This window comes from Seriola lalandi, unplaced genomic scaffold, assembly GCF_002814215.2.
Source record: "Seriola lalandi dorsalis isolate HSWRI2012SDOR001 ecotype SW California unplaced genomic scaffold, Sedor1 jcf7180002054955, whole genome shotgun sequence".
Taxonomy (NCBI): Eukaryota; Metazoa; Chordata; class Actinopteri; order Carangiformes; family Carangidae; genus Seriola; species Seriola lalandi.
Genome location: NW_019525506.1, coordinates 1,254,032 through 1,281,235, shown reverse-complemented (window position 1 = coordinate 1,281,235; position 27,204 = coordinate 1,254,032). Strand labels below are relative to the sequence as shown.

At 39.0% G+C, this 27,204-nt stretch overlaps 1 protein-coding gene across 2 annotated transcripts in view; it reads right to left on the bottom strand.

The window, feature by feature from the left end:
* The window catches only part of grid2 (glutamate receptor, ionotropic, delta 2), a 467,345-nt gene that overhangs the window by 300,099 nt on the left and 140,042 nt on the right, over positions 1 to 27,204 (bottom strand). The gene's annotated exons all lie outside the window — the stretch shown is intronic.

Here is a 27,204-nt window from a genome sequence, read left to right as displayed (position 1 = left end):
AGCCTGATTCTCTCAGTCGGTCTAATGTGCTCTTCCTTTTTTCTGTCTCTCTCCTCTTAGAACCGCCTGACTTTAGACTATGCTTGTTTATCTTTCCCTAATTCCTCTCGTCACTCACTTTCTCTCACCAGGCAGATCATTAGGATTAGGGCTCTGACACTGTCTATCCCATCAGATGCTGATCGGCCACAGTGGCAGAGTGTGGGAACTAGAAAATGAGCTCCTGACAGATAATAGCCTGCTCTCCACCTTACATCAGACGAAAGAGATGGGAGAGGGAGAAAGACGGCGAGAGAGAAAGAGAGCGAATTGCCCGTCATCTGTTTGACACTCATCTTTAGACTTAAAGGAGTGTTGTTCTTCTATTGAGAAAAGATTTGTTTATTTGTGGAGATAGCAGTGGTCTCCGCCATTCAGGGGCTCTCTTCATCAGTGACAGCAAAGATGAGAATGAAATTGCACTCACTTCTACTCAGCATCGGGGGATTGGCAAAAAGAGATTTTCTAGCAAAGCTATAGCATGATTTATTTGTTTGCTTTATCATTTGTTTATGTTTTTTTTCTTGTACCTTAATGTCAGGAAAGCCTGCTTAAATTTATTTTAAACTGCAGCTACCGGGTGCACATTTTCCCTACTTCACTTTAAAATTAATGCAGTCCTTTTTTAACTGAATAATTTATAATAATCTATGCTATCTTGTGTTGTATGATGTTGCAGAGGCTCTAGTTTTGTTCCAAATGCACTGAATTCATCTTTAGTGTATCTTAGTGTGAACAGCACACTCAATCGTGATACGGTCATGTTGTCCAAAAATGGCACAGAGCTTTCAGTGGGGCACTGGAGGGGTTGCGTTTGGCTGCTAAATGATGTCAACCACTCAAACAGTGTAGAAAACACGACCAAGGTTCAGATACAACCCACTGACTTTGTATTGTACAATTTACGGGAATCATTGTGTTGCATTTGTCTAAGTCTGAGCTTGTGAAATAAAGCAATGTAAAGATAGCTCCTTAAACTACTGCACAGATGAAGCTGAAACTGCATGAAAGCAAGACTACAGTAAAAAGCATGTTCATGTTAGAAACTCAAATTGTTAATAAAGCATACCCATTTATCTCTATACAAGTGTCTATCTGAATAAATTCAGCCTAACCACAATGTATAGTTTTGTCATTTTTCTATGATAAATATCTCCAGTCCTTTAAATGCAAATCAACATTTGTTCAATGACTGCGTTCACATTATGACTTAGTAGGAAGCCTTATTATTATGTGACTACTATCACTATGAGGCTGAAGGTGTTGCCATGGAGCTTATATAACTTCCGAATAACAAGACCTTTACATTTTCACACATAATAAGTTACCTCTAAGACGTCTGCTAGTTATTTTACCTATAATATTAACTGAAAACAAAACATGAAAGGACAAATAGCAGTACTGTCACTCCTGCTCTAAGTTGTTTCTAAGCCCCTTTTAACAAATATCTTTAAAAAAAAAAAAAGAAATAGTGATGTGAAGGTTAGCTGGGTGTTAATCATCTTTTGGGTTAAAATTAAATTTGTCTTTGCTTAACAAGCAAAGGTTAAAATGGCTGTGTTGGTGTGCATGTGGGATGCAGGTAATGAATGAATAAGCTTTAGTGATGTTGTATACACATTTGTGTAACTCTCTTTGCACAGTAATCACAGATAAAATGGAACTGCTAATGGCATACAGGAGAGCACAGTGTAATGAGCGGGAGACATTGCACCTCCCAGCTGTGTCGTGCCTGCTGACTAATGTAGCTCGCCTCGCAACGACAGTGCCAGTCACTGGCTCAGTATAGCTCTTAAGATGAAGGTCATCTGTGACATGAGGTGTGAACAGATGAAGTCTGAGTGCAAACATTTCCATGTGGCAATCTGCTGCTTGGAAGGTACAGTCCTGCTCAGAATTATTGGCACCCATGAGTTTGGAAAATGTGCATAATGGTGAAATAATAGAAACACAAAATGTTGCCTGGACACAATTGTTGGCAGCCTTTTGATGAATTTAAATTAGTTCCTCAAACACAAACAAATAACACTCACCTTTGCTAGATTTTCATTGAGCACATGAGCTGAATTAACCAATGAATGATGGTTTTCATGCATAAAAAGGGGCTAATTGGTTCCAGTTTCTTTTTCACAATGGCTGGATTGTTTTCAGCCTGTAGCTTATAATATGCCCCACACTAAACCAAGTGGGGCTCCATGGGTGAATTCCAAGGAGGACACCATTACTGAAAGAAATCCAAAAAAAAGACTAGACTAATGTTTGCAAAATTTTTCATAGATAAGCCACAGTGTTTCTGGTAAAATGTTCTATGGATAGATGAAAACAAAGTAGAGCTCTTTGGGAATGCGGTGCACCAGTTTGTTTATAGGTGTCAAAGTGAAGCCCAAAAGGAAAAGAACATCCTATCTAAAGTAAAATATGGTGGATGTTCTATCATGCTGTAGGGCTGCTTTGCTGCCTCTGGTACTGGAGGATGTGTCAAAGGAATAATGAAATAAGAAGATTATAAAGACATGTAGAGCAAAATGTGTTATCCAGTGTCAGAATACTAGTTTTGAGGTGAGGGTCCTGGGTCTTTCAGCAGGACAACAACCCAAAGTTCAGATCCAAGCAACAGAAGAGAAAGGTTGAATAGAAAAAGATGGACTTTTAAACTGGCCAGCAAGGAGTCCTGCCCTAAATCCCTCTGAAAACCTTTGGCAAGAGCTGAAATCTGTTATTGCAAAAAGGAATCTTGCAAACTTAAAAGAGCTTGAACACATAGCAATGGAAGAGTGGCAGAAACTACCTGATTCTAGACGGATACAACAGATGTTTAGAGGCTGTCTTTGCTGCCCAACGTTCTGCAACCAAATATTGATGAAGGCTGCCAATAACTGTGTCCAAGGTACATTTTGTGTTTGTATTATATCTTTATTGTGCACTATTGTCTTGTGTTCCGCAACCTTAGAAATTTTATAAAAAATATTATACAAATTTGGTTCACTCGCATTTATTTCTGAAGACATTCTGAATTATGTACTAGAAATTCAGGGGTGCTTATAATTTTAACCTGTTCCAAAATGTAATTTCACGCATTTGGTCATTGCTCCACATTGAGATTATTTAAGGATCAGTGGTTGTTTGTTTGTTTGTTTGTTTGTTTTTTCTATAAATGAAAGTACGAATTGTCGGGCACTCACAGATTATTTTTCCCCTTTACTCGTTACCCTAGCTAAGGACACTGTCTGTGTTGTCAAAACTGTAAACAGATTAAAAAGTGGAAAGTCAGTTTCAGTGATGAATAACAGCCTGGGCATGCCAGTGTAAGTAATGGAGATTATTTGTCACCATTTAGTTAAAAAATGAAAAGACTGCAGAGAATATTTATTCAACAGAAAAGTCTCCCTGTAGTTTTATAACTAAAGCATAAAAAAACCCTTAACAGCAGGCTGAACAGCAGTATGACTCTGGTTTTGACCTCAGACTACACTCAGCACTACTGTGGGTGTGGTTGAATGAGGTGTGAAGTGCGTTTAAGACAACAGTGATGTCACAGTGTACTGACACATCTTGTAAACTTTGACGTCACAACATCAAGGTTAGAAGTTAAACTACTCAAGGGCATCACAAGATCACCTGGTGTTGAGAGTGCTCTCAAGCAAACCAGGAGTGGATCAAGCCAGACTTGTCTCAAGTCACACCAAGCAAGCTAAGGAAGGCCAAAAACCATACTAATCCATGCATTTTATTGATATTTAATAATCCATCACAGTTATCAGAATTTGTAGTCCTCATGATCTTCCCCAAGTACTCATGTACACAAACACTGCAGCTGTTTCTTCTGTATGTTGTCTCCATGACAATAACATTCACATAGTTTACATGTTTGCATGTGTAGTGGACATCCCTGTACTGGCATCAATCACATGCCATTAACCTCCTAAGACCCGAACTCTTGCATGGCGTGCATTTTTAATTTCTCTTTGCTATTTAGGCTGATTGGGACCTGAGAAAAATGATGTCCACATATGAGGACATTAGTTTTAAATTTCGATTACTGAGTGGCAGTATAATATCCTTATATGTGGTCACCAGACCCTTGTTGAGAAAAAGTTAGTATTGTGGTCTAGAGAACCCAAAATGTGAGGTCCACATATGTGGACGCCAGGTCCTAAGAAGTTGAAGAAGTTCATAAGACATGTAGACCTGGACCCAAAAATGTCACCCTTCTTACTCTTCACATCACACATTGCCAGGAAACAGAGACAAAGGATCCTTCTTTCACAAACAAACCAGCTTGTAGCACGTCAAAGAGATGTACAATCGAATGGTCAGCCCCAGGGGATCAACAAATGGAAACAAGGCAAAATTGGACTAAACAACTAAATTCTACATTCTGTAACAATTAGGCTTTATACCTACATTGGTTTTAGATTGTTCCTTATAGAGGAAAAATAAAACCAAAAGGACTGTGATTATCGCAGTCCATTTCATTAGTGTGTGTGTATGCACTTTGTCCCTCTTAACAGAATTATAAATCACAAGCCCTATTCCAGTCCTCACAAAAAAACTGCATTTTCCTTTCTAAAAATATATAAAATCAACTATCCAACTATTCCATAATCCATGTAATGTTTTATGTGATTTAGTTCAATTCCCAGATTTCTATCAAACAGAATGGCTGAAATGTTGAAAGATACAATTTAGGACCATATATCCTCAATGTGACCAGACTGCCAGCATTATACACACAAGGTAACATTAAACTTTCACAATGGTTTCTTTTATTATTATTATAAACGAAGGACTTCTGTGTTATCCACATGTATTTACGAACAGCTTTAGGAAACAATTATTATGTTGTTTGATCAATTAATCAACCGTACTAGGTCATTATTAGCACCAATAGGTTTATATGTTGTTATATTTTTTAAATTTACATTATATTACATTTACTTTACTCTTTGGCTTCATGCACTTATTTTCCCTTTTGTCATTTTTGTCCGCGTGTCCACTCAACAGCTGAGAGAACCGGTGGCAATAGTTGCCCGGCGGCTACATGTCGTCTCCAGGGAAACCACCTCAGACTTCGTCGTGAAGAACTTCCCAGATTCCAACACCAACTACTTGGTGTTCCGATCAGGAAAAACTGCCGTATCGACAAGAATTTCAAATTTTTAAAGTGTGGCCATTGTAATGCTACATATGGCTACTTTAAACAAATTAGCAACTATGGGAGGAACACATACGGTGTTCTGCAACATCATTAATGCCAGATTAAAACACGCCAAAACATCATCTCTGAATCGAGATATCCTGTTATCACAGGCAACTGCTAACTACTTGACACTGTGTATCAGTGAAGCTGTCCTATTGTTCTGTCAGGGTTCTGCTTGTGCATTTAGACAAAAAGATCAGGTATTTGAATCATTAATTCCCTGCAACCCTATATGCTGTAATGTTGTACTGCTCTCTTATATAATTCGCAGGATTCCTAAGTTTCATTTACTGGCAATATCCAATGCAAACGCAGAAGTTAGTATAAGTTAGTGTTATAGTTTACACATCTGTGAACGCTATGGTGCCGATGTGACGTAAACTTGGTCATCACAGGGTGTACACCAGGCTATGTGAGGTCATCCATGCTCCCTTCAGTTTGTTGTGTCTGCACAGACTTGCCACTTCTACGTGTGCACCAACTCCTCCGAGTGGACTCCAAGTACAAAGAAGTATAATACCAACAACTGCGTATCTGGGGTGCAGCTGTCCATGTGCAAATGGACTGTGGAAGTTGTATTGGTAGAATAATGCATTTGCATTCAGCACTACAAGGCTAGGTAACTGCCACATCTCATATGACCACTGACTTTTTTTTTTTTTAGCATGCCCACAATCTTCTGGAAGTGACTGTTTTGAGGGGATATTCAGTGTAAATGTTCCGTCTTTGATCCATTCTGCATTGTCCGCAAACATGGCCAGATTAAAATGTCTCTTCCTCTCAGTGCTCACCATTCTTCCACTCGCCCACATGCCCTTTATCTTCTCTCTTGTTTCACAACACCACTTGAAAGAAAGTATCAAGTCTGTGTGTGTGTGTGTGTTTGTGTGTGTGTCCGGGCTCGGTTTACTGTGTGTGTATATATAAATATAGGATTGAGACTTGGTTTTAGGGTTAGGGTTAGGCATTTGGTTGAGATTGGTAAAGTTGGGGTTAGGGGCTAGGGAATGTAATCAGTCAATGACGGGTACCCACAAATATAGTTAAAGAAGGGTGTGTGTGTGTGTGTGTTAAATAATGGATGTTCAGGTTTCTGTAAGGCGTTAATGTTTTTAAAAGAGGTCTCGCTATAAAGGCCAGGGGAGTGGCTGTGCCTTGTTGATTCATTTGGCTGGCTGTCTAACACACCACAGGCAAACGCATGAAAATGCTCAAGTGCTTTCACGTACACACACATTCAAGCACTCATCCCAAACTGCTGATGCTCCTAGAGTATGTGGCTCTGGGGTATAAGCAGTGACAGTAGCTTTGCTGAAGAGGAACTTGACATGCTGCTCGTGGTGTTTTTGTGTCTGTGTGTGTGTGTTTGTGTAACTCTGTGCAGTGTGTCTCTATTTTCGCTCACTGATGTCAACCTTCATCAAGTCAAGTCATTTTTCTACTCCTTGGAGCAGAACCTCGACTAAACAAACCTATACCCCATTGTACAGGCATTTGGTCTGTTGCCTCACTTGAAATGTCATCGATTCTATTTTTTCCAATTCTCTTGGTAAGCACCACAAAGTTGTTTTTGCCTTTTTTACCTACTTTTAATAATTAAAAAGTGGTAGTGGCTTTAACAACTTCCCTTATTTAGTAAAATGATGTCTCTCACAGTCCATAAGACAATGGCAGTGCACCAGGCATGAGCTGTTATTTGGGAAATATTTGAATCTGAACCTTCCTCACAAAGTTTACCTCTCACATTAACACATTCAAATGCAAAACACAAAATATATACAACTTACTGAGACCCTCCTGCATACAATATGGAAACTACCATAGACAAAGTATTGTGCTTCGACAATGGCACAGAATCAGACTCACTATCTGTTTTAGCAAACATCTCATCTACCAAACAAATGCTTATTTCAATAAATATAAACTACTGGAATTGTTTCAGACCTCCGGTTATTGCCCATCATTTTCAGGGAAAGAAAACTAAAGCAACAGGCAGAACAAATTCAAATACTTTAGTATAATTGAAATAAAGTGCTGCTTGATGGATCATGTCAAACTGATAAATCAAAATGAACAATTCAGAACGGTGCCCTGAAAGCAGCTTCCAAAGACGCTCCAGAGGGATGCTGCTATGTACAATTTTACATAATGCTGTGCTACATTGACTGAGTTTCATTTGCAGGATTATTGTTGATTGGCACAGCAATGTTATCAATATGTCTCTGGCAGACAATAAAATTAAACTACAATATAATAAATTACAATACATAAGATTTATATTCCAATAAACCTCTTGGGGAAAAAAATCACAAGGCTCATAGGGTTTCAATGACAAATGTGTGGGTCAATATCTTTAGTATTCATTGTATAAAGAAATTTCAGCTTTTCCTGTCAGAAAACTGCTGTTTTCAGACACTGGACTTACATCAACACAGTATAATGTTCCTCTAAGTGACAGTAAACATACAATATATAAAAACATGCCACTCTCCCCCTTAAATGGGCAAGCACATACATATACATTTTGGATAATTAATTCATTGCTTTTTTCTAAGGTATCTTGGGTAAAATAACACAATGTCATGATTGTTTTCTCAAAATTTGACCTTTATTTCCCAATTTGCAGTGTTCATCGCCTGAGGTACATTTCCCATTTAGGTTAGAAATGTAATATTTTTTCACATAATCTCTGAATGAACAAGAATCTTTTAACATTTATAAACCAAAGATATTATTCCTGTTTTTATACAGGTGCAGACATGTTTTAAGGTATGGTTTAAGGTATGGTGTTGTTAGGTTAGGGTAATGGTAAGGTTTTCTTGAGCTGTAGAAAATGCTGACAGAAATTCACTGAATATGTGTACACTGGGGAATTAATCAATTATACACATTTGAGAGTAAAATAAAGAGTAATCAATATTTCACACCTCTTATTGATTATCCATAGAGTATAGGCCTCAAAATATAGATATATCTGTGAGTAATTACCCTTGTTTTATACCCTTGTCCTGGAAATATATCCTCCAGGATAAAGACATTCAATTCCTGATTGTCAAATATAATGAACATGAAAACTTACCACGTAGCCAGTGTTTTTGTCCATGTATGCTGCCATTTTGGATTATGATACAGATGATGAGTATATTTTTGATTGTTGGCATGAAGTCACATGACCTGAGTACTTGACCCACTGCCCCTTCAATGTTTCTCATGAATATAAAGTGCACCCACTTAATGCCCCTCCCTCCACGGCCTGTCAAATGACTGTATCGTCCAGGATAGAGAAACCATTTAAGGGTTATGTTTGACCATTCCTCCAACCTTCAAAATAAAGTATGCAAGCTCACAGAAATACATAGAAGCACACACACATTACTCTTTCTGTAATGGCCAGTCCAGCTCCAGTTACAAGCACACAAACTTAGTCTGTCCTTTCTCCTTTGAAAGCTTTATTTAAGGTGGTCTCAGTTATTAAAGCAGGGAAGCTGACATTGAGAGGGGACGAGAGAGAGAGAGAGATAGAGAGAGAGTATGTGTGTGTATATGCCATTCACTGGGGAGTACAGAGGTGTATCAGTGCAGAGAAAGTTAAGTGTGCTGTTCACAGCCTGAGGGCATTCGCTCTTACACACACACACACACACACACACACACACACACACACACACACACACCTTAAGCACCCTTCCCAAAGTGCCAATGCTCCTGATGTGCTCCTCTTCATACACTACCATGATCTCTGTTAATATAATTCTTTGTGTTTGACATCTCTGCCCCTGTTGAAGGTAAGTTCAGCAGCTAATAGTTAGAGAAGCCTGTCCAAAGTATTTCCTAATACCAAGTGCTACTGTCAGTGCATCACACTCCAAATCCACGCCTCCTCGATCACTTTGCTTTTCTTCCCAGGACAAAAGGGGAAGCGTAAATATGTTGGGAGTTGTTTTTTCCAGATATTCTCAATTCTGTTGCTCGTGGAGGGCCTTAGAGATTGTTGTAATGCTCCATAAACTGGTTGATAGAATGAGTGTTTAGTATTAGACCTTGAATTAAAAGACCTGTCCAATGATTTGAAAGTGATAGCCACACTCTGGCTGGTGGTAGTAATAGCCAAGATTACATTTCAGATTGTGCCTTTAAGGAATAACTTAACATCACCTGAAAATATTGTCTTGGCAAGATGACACTGCTGGTGAAATTGAGTGTTAATTAAATTCACTTCTTTTCATTTCTCTCTAATCTCATTATCATTTATATTTTTCTTATTTTCCTTACATTCACTCAAATTTTTCTACTTCAGTTAAATAAACTGACTAGAACAACTACATGGATATTCCTCAGTTGGCAAAATGTTTCTTTTATCTGAGGGAATAACACAAAATCTACTGTTTAAAAACAAACACACAGAGGCAAGGGTGCTTTACTGTATGATGACTGTTGGACTGGAATTTGTCCATCGCATAGCTTTCAACAAGTTAGCCCCAGTAGCACACCTGGTAGCGCACATACCATTAAGGCCTTACTGCAACAACCCAGGTTTAAATCCAGCTTCTCTCCATGTTAACTGCCACAATAAAAGCAAAAATGCCCCAAAAATTAACTTGACTTTCAACAAGTTAAGGAAACTTAAATACTGCCCTAAACAGTAACAAATCAGATCATTAATTAGAAAAAAATAGACATATAAACATGGACCCAGTCAACATTCACAAAATCAATTTTAAAACATCACTCCTGAAACACAGAAACAAGGGGTTTGTTTGATAAAAACCTTTTGTTATTTGCATGCATCAATAATCATCATGCCCATTTGTGGTCTGTGTGAGTGAAATGGTGGATTAGTGAGAATTTAATCTGTCCCTCTCCAACATGCAGGAGCCGGCAGAAATAACATCAGTCTGCTAAGGATAAAAAAAAAAAAGTCATATAAATAAATATTCTTATTACCTTATAATCATTGTTCTTATGATGATGCACTCAAATCATTTCCTTTTGCCTTGTTCAGTTTCATTTGTTCTTGTCCTATTCTTTTTTTGGTTTATGTTGAGTGTGGATGCCAGAAGTAGTAGCAATTAGATATTTGCTACTTGAGTGGCACTCGAGAAACTAAGAGAAGTATTAGCTGAAAGCTAAATAACGAGATAGCAAATGCAGCTTATCTTATTCAACAATCACTTCCAAAAAAATCCTACGCAGTTAAACTATGACAAAGCTCAACCCTTGCCTCTCTAAAACAAGAAGCTTTACTAAAACTGACACTATGTGTCTTTATTGAATGTGGTTTGATTGTGGGTATTAACAACCCAACCCCAACACACAGACATGTACACACACCTGTTCTTAGTATCCACACCAAGTATCAGATAGTATCCAGAAATAATATGCACTTGCCTCACTATGATGTTTGGGGATTAACTGTGAGCTAAAGACAAGCTGAGACAGGTTAATGGAGAACAGTGGTACAGAAGATTGTAACAAATCTGAATGGAGAGAGAGAGAGAGGATTGACAGAAAGAAAAATGGTGAGAGAAAGGGGAAGAGAGAGAAAGTGTAAAAGCACAAATGTGTCCACACGCATGCACACACACGCACGCACGCACGCACGCACGCACGCACGCACGCACGCACGCACGCACACACACACACACGCAGTATTGCAACTGGGACTTGGATGCGGCGAGAATGGCCAGATCTGAGCTCAGCTGATGGCACAGTCGATACACTAGTATGTCGGGCATAACAGCGCGGGGCAAGGGTTTTAAAGTGTGTGTGTGTGTGTGTGTGTGTGTGTGTGTGTGTGTGTGTGTGTGTGTGTGTGTGTGTGTGGTGTGAGGGTGTCTGTGTTTGTGAGCAAACTGCGTGACGGAAAGTGTGTCTATGTGTTGCTGCCACAGCAAAAAGCGGTCAAGCTGTTGGATTTACTAGATAAGCATTCTGGATGGCTGCTCATGGCTGAAGTCTTAACTCACGCACACACATGAACACATATGCACACACACAGACATGATGGCAGATCTGGCTATGATACACATGTGATATGAAACCTGGTGTTTCAGCACAACAGAGGTTTTACTCAGTATAGCCACTCAGATCCAGATAAGAACTTATTGGATTTGTGTGTGTGTGTGTGTGTGCGCGCGCGTGCGTGCGCGCGTGTGTGTGTACAGCCCACTGAGCGATGGATATGACGAGTGTGAGTGCACGAGGGTTGTTTTACAGTCTTTGCTCCTCTCTCACTTTCTGTCTTCTCTGCAAAAACAGAGGCTTAAATCTGGGAAAATGACAATCAAATGTTTTGCTCTCTAACAGTCACAAACACACACAGAAGATCTGAAATGAAACCATGGCCAGCAGTGATCAAAAGACTACACATCTTCATTGTGTGATTCACAACATCATTGGGATTCAGCATCAATGCCCCAGTTGCTATACTTTCCGGCATGTTTTTCAATTTTGATTAAGTTCATTTTACTTAAGACACTATCAACCAGGGTGGTGTTCATTAATGAGGCTTATAGAGCCAGAAGCAACCGTTAGCCTCTGCCTTGATGGAGGAACCTTCTGAATTAAATGTAGTTGAAAACTATTTCAAAACATCTTCTTTTACAGCCCAAACTCCCGTCAAAGTTTTATAATTAAAAATGGGGCTAAATTACCTACTGGCAAAGTTATCCACCTAGAAACACGTGTAAAATGACATTATCTCGCTTTATTTAGCAAAAGTATTTGATGTGTGAATTCCTTCTACCAGAAGGGAAAATTGAAGTATGAGAGTCATTGTTAATTACCGAGGCAGCCAATGATGGTGGTTCACCTCTCAGGAACTTCAATGAGGATATAACTAGTGAAAACTGTAAATGTTACACCAAAGTGAAATATCACTTTAATTAGTCCAAAATCTAGTGCGTGTCCACCCGGAGGGAATACAGCAGAAAACATTCAGGGCAGTACTGTCTGATGATAAAAGCACTCAGCTGAGTATGTCTCCTCCTATCAAAATCAACAGAAGATATAAACACACACATGCATGCACTCACACACACGCGACTTTCAAACCCATTTTCCAGATGATAAGCATTGAGCGTTTTGGCAGCTGCTTCATTCCTGCTGCAATCAGACTTCATAATGAGTCACTTGACGAACTGCCTTACTTTATTATTTGAGACAGGAAGTAACACTAAAGCACAAGAGAAATAAAAAGTGACTTTTAACCAAACTTTGATAAGATTAAATATTAGATGAAAAGCCTGCATTTAAACTTTACCCCAAAATAAAAGCATGGATATGACAGAGACGGCTTGATATTTTAGATAATTTACTAAATAATTGTGCAAAACAACATGGATTAAATGAACGATCCAATGAGACTTCTTAAAAGTGCCCTGAGGAATGGAATTGCCTGACAACTAGGCAATTTATCTGCTGAGGAAAATCATGTGATGCAAGCAAAAGCTTCATAACAGCTACTGAATGAACCTTGTGGGAAGGTTGCTATTATAAAAATCTTTTCTCCTAGTACGGACGAAACTCAAGTCCAATTTTGACGTGAAAAAATCTGGAATTTTGAATATGTATATATTGACTTGTATTAAAATCTATAACGACCTGAAAGCTGTAAAATAGTGAGCCAATGCTGTGTAAATAACCCCCCCCCACACACACACACACACACGCGCAAACGCACACACACATAACAAGCTACACCCACACTACCCAGCTGTTTCTGAATTAAAAGGAAATTAATTAAATACAACCTTGGAATGGTCCATTTGGAGAAAACTGCTGGTGTTGTCAGATTCAATTAATCCTTTATTTTACTAAAGAAAAAAATCAACTGGGTTTCATTTTGTGTAGTTTGTCACAATTACATGAGAAACTGTTGGTAATTTCTCAATGGATGTTTGATTAATTGAGTGGCTACACACTACCACTACATTCTTAACTAATCAGTCAAATGGCAAACTGCAGGCTGAAATCCCTCATCATCAATAACCTGTGACGGATTTTCTCTATCCCAGTATCAGAGTGGAAATCTTACTTTAAAGGGTGGAAGAAAAAAAAAAAAGGTAGAATAACAATTTCCTCTTGGTTTGTTAGATAATATGAGTTGTTGCCAAGAAATGATAATCTCCTATCTAAAAAAATGATTTCGTTTTCCTGCCTGGCATTTCTCATATCTTATTTCTCTGAAGCAATACGCCTGTCGATGTTAGATTAAAAAAAATAAAATACTGATGATTATCTGGTTATAGGTACGCACATATCAGTTGTACGCAATGTCTGATCTCCATCCATGCCTCAAAATGCATGCATGTGTGTGGGAGTGACATCGGTGTAGGCAGTAACAAACGTGTGTGGACTGTGATGGATCTGTTATAACACAGTTGATGGATGAGGAGATTATTGCTAGCGGCACTGGCATTCTGCTGCTCTTTGTGAGTGTGTATATGTGTGTGTATTTGTGTGTTTTCCAATTCATACAATAATGCTCAGACAACACACTCACTGACCTCCAGACATCTTCCTCTCCCCTTCTCCCCATCTCCTTACCTCCACCTCATTTCTCTCATTCATCCTCCTGACCTCATTTGTCACTCTTTCTCCTCTTCTCCCTCCACCCACACCTTGTTTCCTCCATCACCTCCATCATCTTAACCAGCATAATTTGACAATACCTTGCAGAAGACCACACATCTCGCCCATCGCGCCCCTCAGCTACAGACAACCATGTTCGTAGCACTGCTAGTCCATAAAGAAACTATTAATGAGCTGAATTACCTGAATTCACACACTTCGCTGGCTGACTGACTGAGAGGATGGCTGTTGATTTGTTGATTTGTTCATTAGTGTCAGTGACTTTTGGCCTCATTGTCTGCCAGGTAACTGACTAACTGGATGAATAACTAGCTGACTGCGGTAAGTAGAATCCAAGCTTTAGCCATAAGTGTAAAATGTGAATAGGGAATGAGAGAAGATACCCACTGACTAACAAACTGACAATGTCCATCTTCTCTGCCTGACACTCGAGAGTGAGGGTCCGTATGTGCGATGACGGGTCTAAGACTGTGATTACAGTTAATGAGATGTATGTGTGTGTGCATGTGTGAGTTGTGTTTATGCTCTGTACTTTGTGCTGGCATCCGTGCATCCAAATGAGTGGTGGGGAGAGATGTCAAAGTGTAGAGTTAACAGTTCCTCCGGCTATTTTCTGAACCACTCCACGGCTATTTCTGACCCTAGCTGTGGGGATAAATACTATACTTCTATTTAGCTCAAGCAACACCCTCTTTGCAGATACGCACACGCTCAAAATAACATGCAGCAACCCAGCAACACAATGCACAAAGCTTAAGAGTTAAGAGATCGCCCATTTAATGGCTCAAATTTCTACATTTCATAGAGGAAGACAAACACCACGACCATTTTTGCTACATTACAGCCAACTGTGTGATTTCCTGAGGAAACTCAGGCAGTTCTTGGTGGCATTTTAAGAGAAAATGACTTTCCAGAGTTGCTACAGTAAATCTGGCTTGACATAGCATATAAACAAAAAAAAGTGTCATTTACAAATGCCTTGTTTGGATGGCAGTCAAAAACAGCACAACTGTGGAGCAAACCAACCTGAAAATTTCATAAAAAGAAATAAAATGTCATTGCAATAGAGATTCCTTAAGGGCAATTGCCCTTTCATCGGATGACAGTGTCATAAAATACTCCAATCGTGTAGAGCAGAACTGACATGCACATTTTGCTGCGTTACGTTTCCATTTTAACTGAGTAATGTTTGATTTTGGCTATGGCATGTTTCATACAAGGTTGTTTCTGCCTTTTGGTGCGATTCATGGTCTAAACTTCCCTTTGCTACTTTATGTCCAGCCTAACAAGCAGCTCATTATGTTTGCGTTGTGCCAATCTGTGTACAGTATTCAGACCCCTTCACCTATTTCACAATTATGTTGCAGTTACGTTGGATCTGCATCTGAATGTCAGAAAATTCCCAAATGCAGGAGTGCAAAACTTGTCGCGTCACACCCAAGAAGACTGAGGGTCTGAATACTTGTCAGTGTAATATTTCAGCTTTTCCTTTTTAATAAAGTTGCTAAAAGTTTCTAAAATTCTGTTTTTGCTCTGTCATTATGGGGTGTTGATTGTATTCAGGGAAAATATGAATATAATACCTTAGCATAAGGCTTCAAAATAATGAAATGTGAAAAGGGAAGGGATGTGAATATTTTCTGAATCTACAGTAATAAGAACTCCCTGTTGTCAGTGATAGTTCTCAATTAGCATGATGAGGATATCAACTAAAAGCTTATGTTTTTGTTATTGTAGTTTTATTCACTGTATGCCCTATTATTTGCTGAAGTAGTGAACTCATTTCTCCTCAGGGATCAATGCAGTTCATCTTATCTCTAATCTCCCTTCTACAGCCTCAGATAATGCCTTTTTAAAGAGAAATAAAACAACCGTGTGGGATATGACCTTATGTCTTAAATTGCTGTAAGTGATTCTCATAAGAGGGATTACGCTTTCATAACTCAAGGTCCAACGACAAGAGTCTAAACATTTCATTTGGATACTACAGGCTGAGAAAATCCCTCTACTCTGTGACATTTACAGTGTGTAGTTAAATGGTTGGGCATAAGATCATGAAAACATGCAATACGAGGCCACTGCTATGAAAACTATTTTTGTGCTAGAGACGTATCCCTTGATTCCTTTAACAGTACTTTGTACTAGCAGTAAGCCAAAATCAAAATTTTAATTTTTTTCTACATTATTATTTACCACATGATGTCATCATTCACAATAAGCACACTAGGGGCCTGTTACACCAGTTAAATGCATTCAAATTTTCTTGATAGAGGTATGTATATGTCTTCACTAAGATTAACATTGCCCTTAATGGACAAAATTCCAATACATTATACAGTAAACTAGAGAAGATATAGAAGTTTACAGTTAATAAAGCTATCAAGTATCCTAGAGAGGGAGAAGAATGAATGAAGACAGAGAGACTGATAGAGAGAAAAACAAGATTTTACACTAACTTTGCCGATGCAAAGAGGTGAAATCCATCTCTAAACCACTTTTCCTATTCAGACCTGCAGATACCAAGTTTTACATATCGCACATTGGTCAGGAATTGAACTTGGTTTTGCTGCTTGGGAGGCAGCAATGATAACCGCTACTATACTTATTCTGTAAACTGACGTATTCACGCACTCATACACACACTAATGTACACTCATGCAAACTTGTGTTTCTCTTACCTTTGTTTGAGAGAAGTGACATCAATGTTGAAAGAAGGCATGAAAGAAAGAGGGAGACAGACGAGACACAAAGATTAATTCACATTCTGCAGCTACATTTTTCATAAACAGATGTTGGTGCATCTTTTTTTCTTTTTTGTTATTCAACAAGCTTAATTGTGTGCGTGCATGTCTGTGCAATACACACTGTGCGTCTGCTGAATGACAGTAACAGAGATTGACTGCATTGATATAGACAAACCTTTACACATACCTTAAATACACCTGCGCAGATACATACACACGAACACACACACACACACACACACACACACACACACTTTTGCTGCAAGGAACAAACACAGCTTGGACGGACGTGTGTTTATAAGGTCATCAGCAGAATGATTGTCATCTCTAAAGAAAACCTTAAACCCGGAGCAAACCTTAAACAAAACGCTGTTGACTGCCCGCCCAACAGACATACTCACCACCTCAACCACCACCAAATGCTCCCACACGGCATAACTCATATGCATGTGTGTATATGCCCGCACAAACCACAAAAGCACTAGGGCATTTGAGAGATAGCCATTGATATCTTCCTGCAGCCTGCACAGTCACTCCAAGGGAGAGAATCAACAGAATAATTGTTAATTTCCTGCTCCGCTCTATAGTTCAATGATAGAGAGGAAATTCTGCAGACAGAAAGGGAAACAGACACACACAGACAGACAGGAGGATACAGACACTGACTGACAAATAGACAAGAAGGGTAATTGTTCATTTCCTCCCATGGTTTTGACAGATTGATAGACGTGGTACACAAATTGTTTTGTTTTTTTTGTTTGTTTTTTTTTTGCTCATCTCAACTCAAAAGCTCAGGTGACAGCTTGTGCATACTGCTGGCTGTCCAGCTTTACCCTCCATTCCCTCTGTAATTTCAATACTCTGGTTCACGTAGGCAAGAAGTCTAGAGAGAGTCCCCGTTTGAGGCTGTAGATCAAGGCAAATATAACCTACCTGTTCAACATATGTATATACTCAAGGCCATCCCTGCTCTCTATTTCCCTGTCTTGCACTAGTCTTGCTCAGTCTCTCTCCCTTTGTTACACTGTCTGACTTTCTTGGAACATAGAGTTGGGATTCTGTGGTAATGATGAATGTGTTTAATTACAACGCCCTGTGAGGAGAGAAGGGATTCAATTCATTCTTCCTGATGCCGAGAACCAGAATCCATGTCTTGTGCTTTGGATGCCGCAATACTACTCCCTGAAATTCAAAAACCTTCAGAAACAATTCCAAAGCTCACACCCCCTGGGTTTCTCTCCCTCTCAAAGTGGGAGCATGACTGTCTCATTGCAAAGGTGTTTCGATCCGTGTGCTTCTTTTCCCCATTCCTCCTTTCAATGCAACGGACTCAATTTTGCCTGGATGCACACACCGAGAAAAAAGGTTTCACGATTCCAGTGAGTTATGTGGTTTGTTCGGTGGAACAGAGAGTGCCACAGTGTCTCCTTCACTGCGTCTCTGTGTAACGCTGTGGAACGGTCATCAAGCGTGCAGACAAAAGAGATGTCTGTTCCAAGTCCCATTTCCTGGTTGTAGCTGTATATCTAATTACAGCGACTTGTTAGTGTCTCTGCCAAACGCTCAGTAAGTAGTTGTGTGCACGAGTGTGTGTGTGTTAACAAAGACAGTGAGAAAACTAACTAAAGTGTATAAGTGTCACACAAAAATGATGAGGTCCAAGAGTGAGAGTGGGTTGTAATTATGTGTCAGTGTTTGTGTATTTGTTGTGTATTTGTATTTGTGATTATGACAAATCTGTACAAAACTAAACAGATTTATAAATGCTTAAATACAAAGGAAAGTCTGCGCGGGTCAAGAAGAAAATTTAACTTGACATATTTATTCTAATCATCAAAACACAGCAATCAACCTTTGAGAGGTAAAATTGCTTTCTATGTAATTAAGACTGTTTGAAGGGTTGGGGGAGATTTCAAAAGAGAGGCTTTTCGAGTGAGGTACAAAAGAAGAGAGAGAGAGAAAAAGAGAGGGAAGAAAAATCCCATATATTCTTCACAGCATAGAATTCAGGGTTGGTCATTTGTTTCAGTCATCCCTCTGGGGAAATCTACAGTTGGGGATGCTAACAAATAGCATTATCTAATAAAGCTGAGACTGCATCTTTCACTGTGGGACCTTTAACTGTTTTGAACTACTCTGTGTGTGTGTGTGTGTGTGTGTGTGTGTGTGTGTGTGTGAGCGCATACTGATGTGTGCTCTCTATCTGTAAAGAATAAAGTACGTGCACATGTGAGGGTGTGTGTGTATTCAGATTTTGCAAACGTATCTTGAATTTGTGTTTGAGTGTGGACATTAAACCAAGGTTGTAAAGTGCTGACGTGACGTCTAGTGCTGCTCCTATAAATGTTCATGTGGAAGGCCACATGTGACTGCAACTATGGACTCAATATAAAACTACTGCCCCAGTTCTCAAGGAGGAGAGTGGTTCCATCGGGACTGCTCCCTGCTCAAGGTTAAAGGTTTAGACATCCTCTTTGTTATCCTATAATATAAATAACTTATACTCTTGGATGCTCACATACACATACACACACATGCACACAAGTGTTGCAACCACACAGTGTTGCTTTCTCTGATCTCCAAACTGTAATAGTCATAAGGGTCCACTTAAAAACTGCTGCATGTGTGCCAGCGCACATACACACACTGCGATTGCCTTGAGATGATGAAACCACGTGAAATTGTTCTTTTTTGGAACTAATGATTCTGCAGAGTTCCTCTTCAGAACCGATGGGTCCATACAGTCCTGATGAGCACTTTGAAACAAGATTTATGAGCCCTTTATCAACTTTAGGGAAAGAGCACATCATTTACTGTCTACTGACTGGATCTGAGTCAGTCGCTTTTTTTCTCTCTTGTGCACATTTAAAGCACACACAGATACCGAGACACACACTCACTAAAACATAACTCAAAGAGATATTGCAATTGTTGTAAGTATCTCCCAAAGCTATTCTGTCCTACCATCGCTTACACTATCAATAGCGCCTCCTTAAATGGAATCACATAACCATCGACTGCCAATTCAACCCACTTTAAGCCGCACTGACAATTTATTCACAGTGGAGGCAGTTGAGGATTTAGGGAAGCCAGTAATGTATAGTATTACTATTGGAATTCCATGAGAAGTGTTGCCTACATGTGGTCTAACATGTACTATCGATAAAATGGCAACAATAAGACAGAGTTGAAAAATGGGTAAAAACATGATTATCCACGTAGGTTATGTGGTGAAGTAATTCAAGGGTTCGTGGCTTATGGCAGTGTTCCTCAAATACTAAGACTAAGTGAACATTTCACTGCTTTTTTTAGTTTATTATATTTTTTGTAAGAAAATAATCTTTTGGGAGGAACTCAGAGTTACGCTTAGATCTGCAAAAAATCATGTCATAATTTTTAGTCAATTGGTTTGACAAAGCTGGATCACCTTTCATGTTGGGTACCACAATAGTGCGTAAGAAACAGGACATGTGGGATTCCCAACCACAGTGCTGATGATACCTCCAAGGACATTCCTCTTCATCCTTCACTTATTAGCTGACTCTGCTTGCATAAATGTGGAGCTGTTTATTTACAGTATCAAGATCAATGTTGTCAATGGCCTCAAATCAATAACTTCCTGGGAACCTGTACACTGACCGCCTATAGATTGGGTTACATCAATCTCTCTCATCCTCCTTTTTCTTGTTTCTCCTCTTCTCATCACAAGTTCAATCCATTTCCTCTTACTATGAAATTGATATTCCTTATTTTCTCTTGAGCAATTTCAGATGCCTTATTTTTTTCTGACTGTCCATCTCAAGACCTCTACTCATTCTATTTCTTTTGTTCTGTTGTTTCTCTGTCAGGCCCTTCAAAGGGGGAAGCACAACACTGTACCAACATCCACCTGTCATTTCCACAGCAGTTAATATCTCTTGGACCTCATCATTTCCTGGGTGACATGGCAATAACAGTCAGTATGTCACACTAACAGCTCTGCTTGGTAGTTATGGTTCTCTGGCTCCGATTTACCTCACTGCAGCCACTCACATAGTCAGCAACCACAATAGAGTAAAAAAAAACCTCTCAGATTTTTTCTTTCCTTGGTATGGATATAGAAGTATAGTCTCACATATTGCACAAAAATCAATGAAGAGACTTTTTCTCATTTTCTTTGTCAGGACTCCTGTGTGTACTATCAATACATTAGCATAGTATACAGGCAACACAAGCAGCCAGTGTGAAAAAAGCAATAAGATTTAAAACCATTTACTCAAACTAAAGTCAGCGAGATAAACTGTGGAAAGTCGGTGTAGTTATGAGTTGGAGTTAACAGGAAACCATATTTTTTTCTGCCATTTAAAATTCTACCCTTTGAAACTTGAGAGCCAAGGTCAGTGACGGAGAAACAGATGAAGATACATACAGATGTACTTCACACTAAACTGCGAGGATACAATACACTAATCAGAACATCCATAATGGCAATAACAGTGCTGGTGGATAAAGTAAGTGAACGCTTGGATTTAATATCTGGTCAAACCTCCTTTAACATCAACCTTTCACCTCCAATAACATCAAACAAGCCCCTCCAGTAGCTGCTGATCAGACCTGCACAACGTTCAGAAGTTTTGGATCACACTTCCTTATAGAACTGCTTTGGCTCAGCCACATAATAGGAGGTCTGATGTGAATGTTTCTCTTGAGGCCATTCCACAACATCTCCACTGGAGATGGGGCTCTGACTACGCCACGCCAACAGGTGGATTTTCTTTGTTTCACGTCATTATGTGATAGATTTACTTAAACATTTAAGGTTATTGTTCTGCTGCATTACCCTGCTTCTACTGAGCTTCAGTAGGTAGACAGCCACCCTGATATTATCCTGTAAGAGACTTTGATAAACTTCATTTTCCCCTCGATGATGGCGAGGCAGAGGCAGCAAAGTCTCAAATCATGATGCTCTCTCTACTGTACTGTGTCAGTATTTAGTGCCCACTTTACAAAGTACATAGTGCTGGATGTTCTTCCTTAACAATTCAACCTTAGTTTCATCAGTCCATAAAACATTTTCCTTGTGGTGTTGAGAAGTGTCAGACTGCTCTTTGGCAGCTTTCTCATGGTGTGCTATCATGCCTTAAAGCACCATCCTTTGCATATGATAAACTCATGCACAGAGATGTTAACCAGCTCAAATGATTCCTTTAAGCCTTTAGCTGTTAGTGTGATCTTCTTTATGTTACCTCATTGAACATTCTGCATTGTGCCTCTGGAGTCATCTTAGCTGTACGCCCACTTCTAGGGAGTGAAACAGAACTGAATTGTCTCCATGTCCGACTGTGGAATGATCAATATGTAAATTCTTTGAGATGACTTTGTAACCTTCACCAGCTTTATACAATTCTTAGTTCTTCACCATTTGTTTTCAAGTTTTTTTGTTGTTTTTTTGCAGGGCATGTTTCACATAAGCAGATGCTTCTTGTGAATAGCAAAGACAAAAATGTACAAATAAGTAAAAGTAGCTTTAACCCACACCTCCAATCTAGTTTCACTGATTGGACTCCAGGTTTGATAACTCATCATTCACATACTTTTTATAACCTACACTGTGAATGTTTGAATGGTGTTTTTAATGTGGACAAGAACAATACAATGATTAGTGTTATCAGTTAAAATAGATTGACTGTTGATTGTGTTAATTATTGTAACATAGATGAAGATTTTATATGTAAATGCTTGTCATTCCAAAGAGTTCCCTTACTTTTTATTGTAACATTCAAAACACATCCCCATACTGGAGGAGGAAACAATTTAGCGGACTGCACCCTGTATACATTTGACTGACTAATTATTTGATTGTTGTTTTATGTCCTGGTGATAATCATGGAACCCTGACCACACAGGAGGGCCAATCCCAGCTGCCAACAATGTGCAAATCTAAGAACATTATTATTCATCCAACCACCAAGAGCAAGGAGAGCACATCATGGTCTGATCCCTGTTTGAAATTAGGCCCCACCCCTCTAATCTATCAAGCCTGTATTGATCTGTGCCAATGCCTTTGAAAAATGGCCACCAGAAAGTGATTGATCAGCCAGTTGTAACTAATCAATAGGTCTGATAGCTGGGCTAAATAGCTTAGGATATGAATCATGTATGGATGTTACAGCAGGTCAGTCATAATATGCATGGCATGCAGCATGATGTAGCTTCACATAAAGAAATAGTTTTAGGCAAGAAAAAAATCTTTATTCATCATGTGGATTTAAGTGTGACTCCTCTTCTTGGAAATGCTCCCAGAAATGTTCATCTCATGTCGCTGGCATCTTTTTAAGTGTTTAGATCTACCAGAAAGCAAATTTACGCATGCAGAGAGTTTACATTTAATTCAAAGTGAAGTCTAAGAGCTAACATCTTCACATGGCTCCAATCCTCATTAAACAGTCAAACATGTGCCCTTGCAAAAGGTTTGAATAACCTCCAAACTCCACATAACAAGCATCTCATGGGCTTGAGAGGGTGGACTTTACAGCTACAGCTCTCTATGACCCCTGAATATAACATAAACATACATGACATGTAAGATATAAACTGTGACAAAAATAAATCTCTGTTCAAATGATTATAACCAACAGGATACAAAGTAGGTTTAATTTTGCATGTAGTGATGGTAGCTGTCTGCCTGCTAGTGTTTCTGGAAGTAGAATGCAGTTGATGGCAGAGTGCACACTCCCATCGTCAGTGTGGTTTAAGAGGTTTATTCCTTCAAAGCAGAGCTCCTAAGGGCAGATACTGTCCTGCAGAGGTGCTATACAGTACAAACTTCACATTTTATTAGTCAGAGTATTTTTTTTTTAAAGTTAATTTGCAACTCTGTAGTTGATTTTTATTGGTCTAAAACCACACATGTATATGGGTTGCTATCAATTTAAGGGGATTCCACTCCATAACTGGAATTAATATTATTTGAAACTATTCACGGTAATAATGTCCATTTGGTGCAATGAATTATATGAATAAGGAAACTGAATGTACAAGAATACAAATTTCATTTCCATTTAACATTTCTATCAACATAGGACACAAAAATGTGCTCTGTAGATTAATGGAAGTATTTTTTTACTGTGACCTCTTAAAAATACAAAACATCAAATGAAATGCGGGCAGTATGTTCACCTTTATTTTTGTTAATAATGATTTTTAACTTATGTGTAATGATGCAAGTACCAAATTGTTTATATGCGTTATAATCTAAAATAAATTCATGTTATGCTAGCAGCGAGAACATTAGATATTACATTTATCCTATAAACAGCAAAATTGCCGTGTCATATGTGAGGGCCAGTAGTTGCATCTGTTGGTGTACTGCTGCTCTTTTTGCCAGGTTGATTTTAATGGAGTGGAAATATTGAGCTTGTAACAGGACAGTGAGTGAACGGGATTTACCCAACACTGTTCTTTGACTCAATACTCCTTTCTCACAGCTGAAAGGACGACAGACAGCAAGAGAAACATGAGTGATTCGACATCCAACTTGTCTTTTTCAGTCATGCTTATGCAGAAGGTTTATTGATGGAAGATAGAAGAAACATTATAAACTCACCTGTAACATTAAGTTTTATAAGTGCCTGCGCTAAAAAATGTTCAACCTAAACTTTAGATTTTAAACGATTTGTTCTGAATTCTTCAGTTATCTCCAACTTTCATGAATATCTTGAGGGTCGGTTGTCTGAATATCACTCAAAGCCCAGCTCCCCACTCCCATGTTCAAAGTGGTAGTGATAATTTACATGCCTTCCTAACAATTACTGTGATATGTGACTGTGCACTTGTTGGCTGTCTTATCATATAAGCAGGAAAAACTTTAACCACCTGATACCAATTCTTCAGTTTCCCCCTTGGGTTTGTCATATGCCTAGCAACACAGACAGACCAGAAAAAAGGTGAATGTTCAAATGAAAACATGAAAACTGTGGATATGTTTAAGCATATAAGAGACCTATGTGTATTTGTTTGTATTTACTACTTTGAAAAATGCATTGCCTCACAGTTTTATGCCTCTACCAACCAGTCAAGTTCGAGTTTAAATCGATGTCAGTCCAGACTGTAATGGATGCTCTCAATGGAATAGAAGTTCTCACTATATTGACATGTATGATTCTAGTGAATAAATTCCAGTGAGGAACATGCTGTTTTCACTTTCACACACAGCTGGCAGCACTGACGATCTATACAGTCACCACAGTTTCAAGGTAAGCACACAAGATTACTGTCACCAATTCAGTCTGACCAAATGTGAAATATAGTCGCAATCTCCCCCTCTGTTCCTGAGTTACAGCGTCGAATAGTGAACAGAAAGGTGTTTTTACAGAACATCATGATGTCATAATGACTTTGACCTTTAGGATACAAGATGTCACTACACTTCGTCGTTTTATCATATTAGACATTTGTGCTAAATTGTCTCATAATTGGCATATGAATTATTGAGTTCTGGCTAAAAACATGATTTGTGAGGTCACAGTGACCTTGACCATCAAAATTTTAAGATTTCATCCATGAGTCCAAGTGGAGGTTTGTACAAAATTTGAAGAAATCCCCCCTAGGTGTTTTTGAGATATCACACTCACGAGAGAGGAACGGACAGAAGCATAATGCCTCTGGCCACGACAGTTGCCAGAGCACAGGCATAAAAAAAATTAAAAAATAACAATAAAAGACACAGGGAACTGGATTTGCACACTGAGGAAAAAAAGGTAGAAAACGAGAGGAAAACAGATTGTCTTGTGTAATGCTGCCCCCGACTCCCACACCCCCACCCACTCCCAGCATATTACTGATTGAACAGTATATATATATATATATATATATATATATATATATATATATAGGTATAGCGACAAAAAAAAGGCACCACGGGCATGGAAACCTCTTTAAGTTATAAAGGCTCCAAACTGATTGGGAGTGCTTTTACAGCATTGCTCTGGTCCACTTGTCTCCTACAGACGACAAGGTCAATACCAATCATTACTAACATAATGATCTTAAGTGATTATCTAGACCCTCCATTATAATGAAGGGTGGTAAAAGTCACTCTTTCAGGCTTTGTATTTGATCTCCTATAAATTCATGAGTGGGGTCATTTAGGATTGGCCCAGCATATGCCAAACCATCATTTTTATTGCTTTTTAATCCATCTGCTACTCATGCCGTCAATAGCGGCATGGTATTTGTCCCATCACAAGAAAAGGAACACATTTTAAGAAAGAGGTTACACGTCCACTTTTTCTTTTTGCTAGCAGTCAATGTTCCTTACTGACTTGTTGAAATGCTCAAGTGCATTTTCAAGGAAGTGCTCTTAACCCAGTGTGAAACTGAAAAAAATCCCTGTCTACCAGAATAAATATAAGCTTAAAACTTAAAACTGTAATAAATAACACCAGTTTGGCTAATTTATGTAAGAATTCTCAATAATCACATGACTTCACTTTATCAGTGGTTTTATGGATCAGATGGATATCCTACTGCAGCCTTATTACCAATACCATCAGTAATTCAGGGAAGATCCGTTTACCATTTTGTGGTCAAAAAATGTACTGACTGCTAGTTGACCATCAAGACTAATTAATACTTTTGGGCCAACTCCACAAACAGGACTGGAAAGCTTTTGTTTTTTGTTGCTGTTGAACCGGTTTTGGAAAAAGTTGGATCATACCGGCTGACCCACCGACAGATGTCCTGCTGCAGTGCTCATCGAAATTCAGTTTGATTGGTCCCTTGGCAGCTACTGTTGCAGCGCAATGCCACAAAACTGCAACATTTTGGGTTCGATTCCAGCCAGGGACCTTTGTTGCGCGCAAACAATCAAATAAAGGAAGAAGGAGGACTTACAAATGAATATAGTGTGTGTTCTCCAAACAGGCTGAGGCACAAAGAGATTCATAGTTCCTGAAAATGATGTCTTGCGTAGTCATTTTGGAGGATTACAAGATTAGTTTCATGTGATGTTATGCATTATTTACAGTATTTACAGTATTTATTTTTCCCACCGATTCCATCGTCCTCTGTGCAAGTGGTTCACTGATCTTCGAAAAGCCTGTTTGGCTTCAGGTTCTAAATCATTATTTTACAGTAGGTATTGACAACAGTATTAATAAGATGTCAATAGACATGGCAGGTACTCTATATCTGCAGTCAGCAGTACTTGAAAATCTCTGGCTTCCTCTAATGGTCATCATTGGAAGCTTGCAGTTTCTTTGGTGTGACTGCACAGATGCGGTAAGTATGTATGTGTGTGAGCGGAGGCTTTGTGCCACATTTATGGCGGATGGAGGGATAATCGCTTGAAGGGGAAGAGAGGTGATGTCCAGAGGGAGAGTTGAGGAAAACACTGTGAAATAGATGGGCTCAGGAGGAGAAATGACCTCTCCACCTCTCTCGCTCGCTCCATCTTTCTCACACTCGACAAATGTTTCTTCTTTCTAAACTGTGCAATCTCTTTGTGTCTCTGGCTCTACATTATTGTCCCACAAAACACTCTACCCCTCCAGTACCTCTTCTCTCTCAGTCTCTTGCCTGATTGCCTTTCCATTAAATCACTGCAACAGAGCAATTCCACATTTCAATTCACATTAAGAATTAACACCC